Source organism: Archocentrus centrarchus, chromosome 20 (assembly GCF_007364275.1).
Source record: "Archocentrus centrarchus isolate MPI-CPG fArcCen1 chromosome 20, fArcCen1, whole genome shotgun sequence".
NCBI lineage: Eukaryota > Metazoa > Chordata > Actinopteri > Cichliformes > Cichlidae > Archocentrus > Archocentrus centrarchus.
Genome location: NC_044365.1, coordinates 18,811,865 through 18,822,188, shown reverse-complemented (window position 1 = coordinate 18,822,188; position 10,324 = coordinate 18,811,865).

The following is a 10,324-nucleotide window of genomic DNA, read 5'->3' as shown; positions in this document are numbered from 1 at the left end:
GTTGACTTTTAAATTTAACAGTATAGATCTGTTTTGACTCTTGCTTCTGGGATGTAGACAGAAATGTGTTTTGTTCACTCGATTTTCTTATTCTTTATTTTGTTTTTGTTTTTTTCGGCTCTGCTGCTTTTTGTTTTTTTTGTTTTTGTTTTTTTTGGAAGTAACAAAACACAAAGCATATCATGGTGAGATTGGCTTTTGTTGCTGCTCGGAGGGATTTGTCAAGTAGAATATGATTGCCAACACCTGCCCCGGTCTTCGACATCCATTGTTGTTCACAATTTATTTGTCTCTTTACAGCACTGGTGCACACTATACATATGTCAAACACCTCTTCAGTATGGCGTATGTTCATAAACTCTCTGTATTCAAATTTTCCCTGTGGCACCACTGTCCTACCTGTCAAAAAAACCTTTTTGCGTAACCATCTATTCTTCTCCTTGCTGGGTTAGAGAGCATCCCACCAAGCTCCACTTCTATCTCAGTGCCACCATGCACTGCTGGCCCTATTAGAAACCCAAGGGCATGGCTAACAGAGCACAGAGGCACGGGCAGTGACAAATTCACAACAAAGCTTTTCTGTGAGGAATGAAACGAGCATGGAGGTTGAAGGAATGAGGGGAGAGTGAGGGAGAAAAAGAGAGAGACCTGGTGTGATGAAAGGACATGTGGCCCAGTGTGACAAATGTTCTCACGACTTGTGATTTATCATGGTCTAGAGACTGAGAGAGCAACACAGGCAGCAGCTCCGGCTCAACCACTGCAGTTACGAATAACTTCTCAATAAAAAGGAGTTTTTTTTGTTGCTTTTGTTGTTTTTGTTTGTTTGTTTGTTTTGCTTTTTGCTTTTTTTTGTTTTGTTTTGTTTTTTGCTTTTGCTTGCCCTTTTTTATGCATTAATTTGTATCTAAGTAAATAACTTGTTCTTTATCATTGCATTTTAACATGGGTTGCTTTTTTTCATAAAGCCTTGAAATATTTTGGGGAAAGCGTTACATTATTGCAATACCCCTGTGGAACAAAAGCATTGTTTGCACTATTTTGGAGCCCTATTTCTCATTTAGGCAGAAACTGCTGAAGCTCACAGTTCGGTGGCTTACTGTTTATTGAATAAGCTTTAATGGAGCACACTGACATAGCAGTTGAAAAGTTGCATAGAATTAAGTGGCAGGTTGTGCATTTTTTTTTTTTTTTTTTTTGTGCGTATGGTTGCATAAGGAAAATGTGTCACTCTGTCCAGCTCTTTCCAGTTCTTTATGGCTTGAGATCCTCAAACTGAAGCAGTTTTGAGCACATTTGTCTGCATTATGATTAGTTAAACAAAAAGGTGTTGTATTTCTTTTGATTATTGGAATTATTATTATTATTATTGGAGTAGCCCTGTTTCTGTTAGTCAAAAGGAAAAAGAGTTGTAACTGAAAAATTTGAAGAAAAAAAATGGTGCAGCAGAAACCTGTTTATTTTTTCTAGTGATTTTTTTGTTTGTTTGTTTGATTCTGGATTCATATGTTTTGCTTTACAATGACTGTCACAGCCAAGTGTGCATGAGGTTGTTTTTTAGTGTGATTGAGGGTGTAATTATTCACAACATTCTCGGAAATATTATTTCAATTAGAGAAAAAGCAGATTCAGAGATCCATCTTTAGCAGTAATAATGGGTTTTTTTGTAGCACAGATGAATTAAAAGGCAGTGTAATTATCCTACAACTAATATACGAGTCGATGGCTTTGTCTTTTAAGTGAGTCATATCCTTTTTTTATATCTCTAGCTTTTGCTTTCTTCTTCTTGTTCAGTTACTTTATCATTGGGAACAACATGTTCCCCCTGTAGAAAACTGCAGGGTGTACTGAGGTCATTACTGCCATTTCTCTGGTACCCTCCACAAACTTCATATGAAAGCCTGTCCATATAAAAACAGTAAGTTTCCAAGTAAAAGTGTGTCTATTCTGTTCCTGTACTGAAGAAAAACTGATGCACTCGTGGAATATCAAGGCTCGGATATCACAAATTTATGCTTGTTTACATTTCACTAAATACAATCAAATATTTCTGGAGGATGACAACTACCCCCCACACACAGCAAAGTTATAAGTCATTTAATCGGTGTGAAATTACATGGAGAGACAGAGGATAACGAGACAGCCTAAATCCACAGAAGACCTTGAAAAAGTTCTCTGTGATGCTTTAAACGGCGTTCCTGACAATAATCTTGAAAATTGTAAAGCTATAAATTCTGATTAGTGAGCCGTGCTTTTAAAAAAGAATGCAGAAAATAAATGAAGAAGAATATGAATTGAATTTTGCTCTAAAAATGCTCAGTTTGGGGTAGTATATGTTAGAAACCAGTCTATATATATTGAATTATTAAGACCAATACAGATATTTAGTGATATAAATATCCAATATGCCAACTGATACTTCTGCTTGATTCTGCTCAGATCAGCTGGTTGTTGTCTGTCTGAACAACTTTGCAACCTCAACACTCATAACATGTTTGAAAGGTGTTTGTCCTGTGTCTGCTTTCATAAATAATGATACCAGTATGGCAAATAGCTAATATCAGCCCACCGATAAATCATTCAGTCTCTAGTACTGTTATAATTAAGTTTAACTAAACTGTACTGAATACTTAATCATTTACTTTAAATGTATCTTGTCTTAGTACAGGCTATGTAGAATCCTATTTGAAACAACTAACTCACTTCAAATGAAACATAATCTGTGTTTTCTAAACAGTACATTTATTTGTTTATTATTTATTCTTATTATATTATTTTCTTTGTTCTTTGTTTTGCTGAAATTGTGTTATGAAACAATTGCTATTTAGAATGTTGCCTACATTAAAGAGAGTAGGTGCAATAAGTTAAAACTTTGGCTTCACCTTCTTCCTGTTTAATAAAATTTAACTGTTTTTTTTTTTTTTTTCATGGGCATTTTTTGTTTTTGCCATCTTTTCCTCAGTCTGCAACAAGTGAAGTTTCTCTTTCTTCATTTCTTCAAACTGTAATTCACACCAGCAAGGCTGTTCTAATTACCTAATGCTCAGTATGACAACTATTTTGTAACAAAGCAAATATGGATATCTCTGATGTTAGGGGTGATTCTTTTGAATAGAAGTGGTAGGAGGAGGAAGAGCTTATGTTTTTCCATTTAATTTTATTTAACTCACAACAGTTTTTTTTTATTCATATATAAAAATCCCTTGAGGGTCCTGCATTATATATATCCTGTGTATATGTATGTATATATATATATATATATATATATATATATATATATATATATATATATATATATATATATATATATATAATATAGGGAAAAACTGAAAAACTGGGAGAGAGAGAGAGAGATGTAGAATATACATGAGGCAAAGACTATCCAATCTTCCAACATTCTCCAATAATCAGACGGACCCCTATGAGCAGGTACTTGGTGACAGTGGAAAGGAAGAACTCCCTTTTAACCAGAAGAGGCCTCCAGCAGTGACGGCCATCTGCCTCGGGTGATGGGAAAGAGAAAAGGAAGGAGAGTCCAGAGAGACAAGGATGTTAAACACAAACTATAGAAGAAAAAAGACAAAATTGAATGAGTGAATAAGAAAACAGTGCATCATGGGAAGCCCCCAGCAGCCTAAGCATATTGCTGCATAACTAAAGGATGGTTCAGGGTCACCTGATCCAGCACTAACTATAAGATTCATCAAAAAAGTAAAGTTTTAAGCCTTAAAAGAAGAGAGTGTGTTGGAAACTAGGAACCACAAGTAAGCCTGCAGTCTGAGAGCAAAGTGATGATAAGATGATATTGTGCCTGACTAATCAAGATGTTGTATGTGATGAGAGACATTTTAAATTCAGTTCTGTATTTAACAGGTAGCCAGTGAAGAGAAGCTAATATGGAATAAATATGGTCTTTCCTGCTGTTGCCTGGTACTACTCTTGCTGCAGTGTTCCAGATCAAATGAAGACTTTCCAGGGAGCTTTTAGAGCATTCTGTTCATAAGAAATTAAAATAGTCTAGCCTTGATGTAACAAATGTGTGTACTACTTTTTCAGCATCAGTGTGAGACAGGATTTTTTTGATTTTAGCATTATTACGCAGGTAAGAGAAGTATTTGTTTAATTTGCACGTTGAAGGACATATCCTGGTTGAAAAGTGTGGCACAGTTTTTGCTAGCAAACTTTGAAGAAGGAGAGATTTAAAAAAAAAAAAAAAATGTTTGTCTGCATAAGTTGGTATTGGCTTATTCATTAAATCTCAAAATGTCACAATTTTAGTTTCAGACATGCTGAAACAAAATCAGATTGTGTTGCTTGAAACAATTTTAAGGATTTTAAGGAACTGTGTGCATACCAGTAAGAGCTGATACTCTTTTAAAGGCACACCAAATATTAATTAGATGTAGGTTTTTCTCTTTTAAGTTACTTGATAATTGATAAATAGCGGTGGCAGTACTTTTGAAAGTATCCCTACTTCAAGAACTTTAAAAACTTTTATTTTTTTTTACTCCCTTCTTCATTTTTGAAAACTGTCAGCCAGTAGTCCACAAAACAGCTCAGTGCTGCAATTGCAAATAATGAGGTGTAATTTTAAAGAAACTGTCCAGAATCATTTCCAGTCAAATCAATTTATAATAAGGCTAGGACACTGATGACATTTAATGCTTGTTCAGGATCATTTCCTCAAGACTCTCACTTCTTTGCCAAAAAAAAAAAAAAAAAAAAAAAAAAAGCAGGAGAAAGGTTTTGTGCTGGTATTTTTCTCTCTAGGTTCCCACTTCTTGGTGAAAGGAGTCCTGGATGTGGCTGTGAAATGCACTGTTGGAGCTGTCCATTAAGTGGTGCTGAAATCTATTTCAGCACATTGAGGCTTTTGATGGTGTCTGGATCAGTACTGGGAGCTGTCCTTTTGCCTGGTGCTGAAATGTGTTATAGTGTTCTAGCTTTTTATTTATTTTTTTTTTAACGGAGCTTTAAATGTGTTAGCAGGTGCTGGCAGTGTGCTGGGAGTGTGCTGTTACTGTGCGTATAGCAGAACATGTTATTTCTTGACGAAGTGATACAGCATGCTGCTGAATAAGCCACTTGCCCTCACCTAAAAGAGCAAGAGAGAGCAAGAGTGCTAATCACAGCTGCATTGACGGCCTTATTTCAGAATGCCCTAAAATAATTCTTTTCTATCACTTCCGTTTAGGATCACTCCTTTTTGTTGTTTTTTTTGTTTTTTTAACTACATAATTTCAAAAAGCAATTTAGAGTCAAATCAGTTTTCCATGCACTGTACTGCTTTAAAGCTGTCCTGAGCAAGCCTGTCTTAATGCCTTTCCTGACACTGGAGGCTTTTACAAACAAGATGATGATGACCTGTTATGTGATTAACATATACTGTATTCGCTCTGTATAGAAAAAAACAGGATTGTGAAGTGGAGCAACTTTAACAATAGCATTAAAACGCAATGCCAGTGCAAGGACAAAACTCTGGGGTATAATAATGAAGAGCCCTTTTCATTATTACACAAAGACTGCACACACACAAAAATATTTTACTGATTGATTTTTTTCAGCCGCCTACCTGGGGCTTGACCTGGAAAAGAAGCATAGATTTAGTTTGGCAGGTTTGGCTATAGCAATAAAAAAATAAAAATCTTAATTGTGCTGTCTCTGAAGTCATTTTCGGAAAGGCTTGCACTCAGGTTAATGAGTGGCACAGCTTCTTGCTTTTGTGATTCCTTCTCAAGGTGTTTGAGCCAAGAGAGTCTACAGGAGACCTGGGCACCATTTAAAGGTTTCACGTGGCACCAAGAGGGAGTTAAGGAGAGATAAAACGTATTCAAACTTTTACTTGACGCAATAGTTTTAAATAAAGTTACTGATTTGCAGAGGGTTTTAGAAATGTTCATAAAGTCTAGTTTGTGCAAGCTGTTTGTTTTTTAACAGAAATGGGCCTATTGATATCATAAGGATGAAGTTGTGTGAAATAGGCTTTGATTTTACTGTAAGTTTCCACTTCCCAACACTACACTGTAATGTTTTGGAGTGACCCATTAATAGTAGACCTGTAGTACTAAGATTTACTGCTGCAAAAGCCTTGAGGCAGATACTTAATGTCCAAAGTGATGATGAAAACAGCTCATCTGACATAAATGAGCTGGAATCGGACAATAAAGATCATAAACAATCCCACTCTGTAATTTTAATTGCTCATGTAGCTAGATCTGTCACCTGAGGGTTAAAAAAAACGATGATGAAAGGGGAAGATGATACCATTGGAAGACCTGCATGGCTTCTGCTTCTCCTCATTTTAGCAGCAGACAGAATTTACTGTACACAGAGGGTATGCTGATAAGAAAAAGGCTGAAAAACTCATTCACCGCTACAGACGTGCTCATCAGCCCGATGCTGGAAACAGAGGCATGGTTGTGGAATCTGGCTCTGTTGACATTTCACGCGCGAGTGCTGTGAAGGCTGATGAGTCACACCTGGCATAACTGAATCCTGATGCAGTCCCTCTCCGTCAGGATGATGGGTCCGAGCTATATTTATGTAAGACCTCACATAGGCTCTTTACAAGGAGACTGAGCAGGAGGGGAAAGCTGGAAAAGTAATTACTTATTTCCAGTATCCCAATGCTTGCTGTCATGTGTCAGCCAAATAAGAGTGGAAAAATTGAGGCACACACTCATATCATTCACCACCTGCTGGGAGGCTGAGTGTGAATCCCAGATCTCTGGCCTTGCTCTTTGTCAGTGCCAGAGTAATCATTTTGCTACGCTATCCTCGACCTCTTTCTAGGGTGAAACTCGTCTTATTTTGTGAGAAATACTATGCATGATTTTGCAATATCAAAATTTACCTCAAAGAAAGAATACTGGAGTCTACAAGGAAACAGATAACTCTCTAATCAAAACAGGTCATGGTGCATTATGAAGCAAAAAAAACTTTTGGTTTTCAGCTATTCTGTTGCACTGGGGACTAGGAATTTAAAGTAACACTGACAGATGGCTTTGGTTATATGCATTGACAGAATTTGTTCTGGAAGAGTGAAACTGGCTGTAACTGTTTGGGTTTTTTTTTTTTTTAAGATTCGATTTTCTCTACAGATGGGTATGTTGGGACACATTTTACGGATGTGGATGTTCGATGCATAAATTTAGAAGCAATTAGGGACTAAGTTTTCTGCATGAGATTGTGGACACTGAACAAAACACAGCATGCTTGGTTTAAGTAATCACGTAGTTATTTTGCTACAGTGCAAGTTACATTCCAGCAATCATGCTGATGTTCAGTGACCGTTGTTTGAACATCTTTCAAAACAAATACCTGGCTGTCTTCACAGTATTCTACCTAAATGTTGCCTGGATTTCTTATGTGGGCTTTTTAATTTTTTTTTTTTTTTTGGTAATACTATAATTTTATCAGAACAAAACTAACAAAAGCATCTCAACACCTGGGAAATTCCTCAAAAATTCCATTCTTATTGTTGGGATGCAAATTATAGGAAATGAACCAACTTCGCAGGAGAGCCTCGGGATTTCAGTTCAGGCACTTTTAATACAAGTGAGCTCAGTTCAGTTGCACCACCACACAAGGAATGAGTAGGAGTTAAAGTGGGATTTAGCAGGTGGGGAAACCCTTAGATTCAATGTAGCGGGGGGGGGGGGGGGGGGGGGGGGGGGCAAGTGACTAACCTGCTTTCTTTGTGGCCCAAGCCTGCGCAATCAGCTGACCTCTTCTGCTCCGAGATTTATTCTTTGTGACAAGTGAAGCTAAAGAGCATCAACAAAATGAAACAGATCACTGCCACACTTGATCTAACCCAGCGGTGAGGACAGGATGGATACTATGTCAGTTAATAACAGTAAACTTTAACACGACAGAGAGCCTGCTCTTCTTTAAACTGCCCTGTGGGTTATTCATGCACAGCTTTTGAATAACACAAAAATCAACTAATGTTAAATTCACAATATGAATTAACTAGAAAACATCAACAATACATAATTTAGCCTACCTGGAGCTCTAAAATGAATGGCATTGTGCAAACTTTACATTTCCAGTTTTTCAAATTCATTTTCTAAGCAGTTTTTCATCTTCTGCCCTCTCCATGAAAATGAAGCTGACACTCATTAATATTAGTGCACCATTCACATATTTTCTAACTGCAAAATACAGATTCTGTATCTAAACCTAGCAAGACAGATGATATAACTGCACATTGAAAACCACCTCAGGCAACACATTTCACTCTTGCTCCACTTCAGTAGCGCAAGTTAGATGCGGAAGGTAGTCTGAATATCACGATCATAACATTATCGACATATGCACACATGAAGGCATGACAGGAATGAAAAGGAGGGGGAAAGAGTGTTCACTGTGATTTTGAGCCTGCAGTACTATGAAAATGTACTTGCTTTGCTGATGTGCCATACATGATCACAACAGAAAAACTTATTTTATGTTTTGCTCATTATATTCACAAGCTATACCCAGACAACCAACATAATCTTACGGCAGTTCATTCATGTAGTTATGATTCCCCCTAACCCACATTTGGATGTTGGATGGAGTTGAGACAGTGCCAGTTTCATGACTTTCTCCTGTGTTGAGAGCCAGTGCAGTATATACTTAGCTGAAACCTGTTAAATACAATGCTGCTCATGTTTCTGAACAGCAAAATAATGTGACAGGAGGTATAAACAGGCACACACTTCTGAACTCCTAAGACCATGTGATCGTTTTAAAGGACAGTGATCCTAAACTCAAAAGGTTAAAGTGAGAATAAAAGTTACACATAATCTCACACCTCTCCTGAGCTGAACCAGCCAACACTAATGCACCAGAGGTTATATCACTGACATGGAAAGGGCAAAGGAAGGATCATTATAGACATGTACTGTACGTTTCTTCACAATCATGGTGTATGTGATCATTTTTGGCTGGGATCTCCACCTCACTGTTTCAACTGTGTCTGCTTGGATGTTATTTCAGCCTTTTAAGCCTTTTCATAGAACACATTGAACTATTTCCTTTCAGCAAAATTTCATCAGAAACACACCATTTCACCACTCTCATGCCCAGTGGTGTTACCAGGGATTTCATGCTTTAGTTCTGCAAATATGTCCATTTTAAAAAGCTGTACAGCCAACGCACTCGGAAAAAAAAAAAGACTTTGCTTTGGTTTCTGCTTCTGAAAAATAAATTGAAGAAAAAATAAAAATTTAATTCAATTTGTGCAACATTTTTGGTGGCTTTTCATACCAACAATTCATCCTCTGATTCTTAAGTTTCAGCTTCTCCTTTTTTGATTTCCTATCAATTTTTCTTGTCCATGGACACTGTTTTGAAGGAATGCGCATGCAGAAAGAAAGAAGCATCAAACTCAAAATCTGCAGGGTAAACTGGGAAAGCCTCTTTCACAATAGCAATTATATTTTAATCTATATATTCATTCAGTAACTGTTTTTTTTTTTTTTTTTTTTTTTTTTTTTCCACCAGGATTACAGAGCTAGAGTCAGGGTGAAAATAATGCATCTGTGTATAGTATTGAAAGATTGTGGCAAGTATTGATTACTTTGTGGTTTTAATCAGGCAAAAGCATTTTCAGTTCATCAGGTTGTCTGCTAGCCTTCCATTGGCAGTGAAATGATGAGGCAGAAGTGAGCGGATGGCTCCATTTGTTTAGACAGGTTTGTGCTGTCAGTCAGTTAATTCCTAACTTTTCAGGAATGTGTATTTAAACAGAGCCACCCCTCAGGAGCATTCATCACGGCCGTCTGCTGTCCATTTGTCAACATCGGAGACATGAGATTTGTACGCTCGCTCTGTAACACAGCCACAGCGAGGTAGTGATTGTGTTCTTGGCCGCTTCGCTACAACCACACAGCATCCGTCATCGGCCAATGGGGCTTTGGCCAAAAGTGGCCATCATTAGTTTGGAGCTGATTGATTGGCTGTTGAGAAGTTGTTTTGGTTTCATACATCATCCTGTTGATGGTAAACACAGGCTGAATTGCTGGGGGAAGGCTGCTAATGTGGTTTGAAGCAACAAGTGGATGAAGCTGTGAACAGCGGGTGGCTTTCGCGGTTGTTCATGTGTCAGAATTCTGCACACAACCATTAGGTTTTTGTGGCTTTAGAATTGAGGAATTTCAGATGTTTTACAATTTTGAAAAGGCTGCCAGCTTCAAAATGACACATAATGTAATGCAGATTTTCAGTAGATCTACTGTCAGAACCCTTTTTAGTGCATTTTTGCTGCTCACCGTGGCCTGGGGAACGTTAGCCCTCCTTTTTCTTTTTTTTTGGTTAGTCTACCACTCTAATCCAG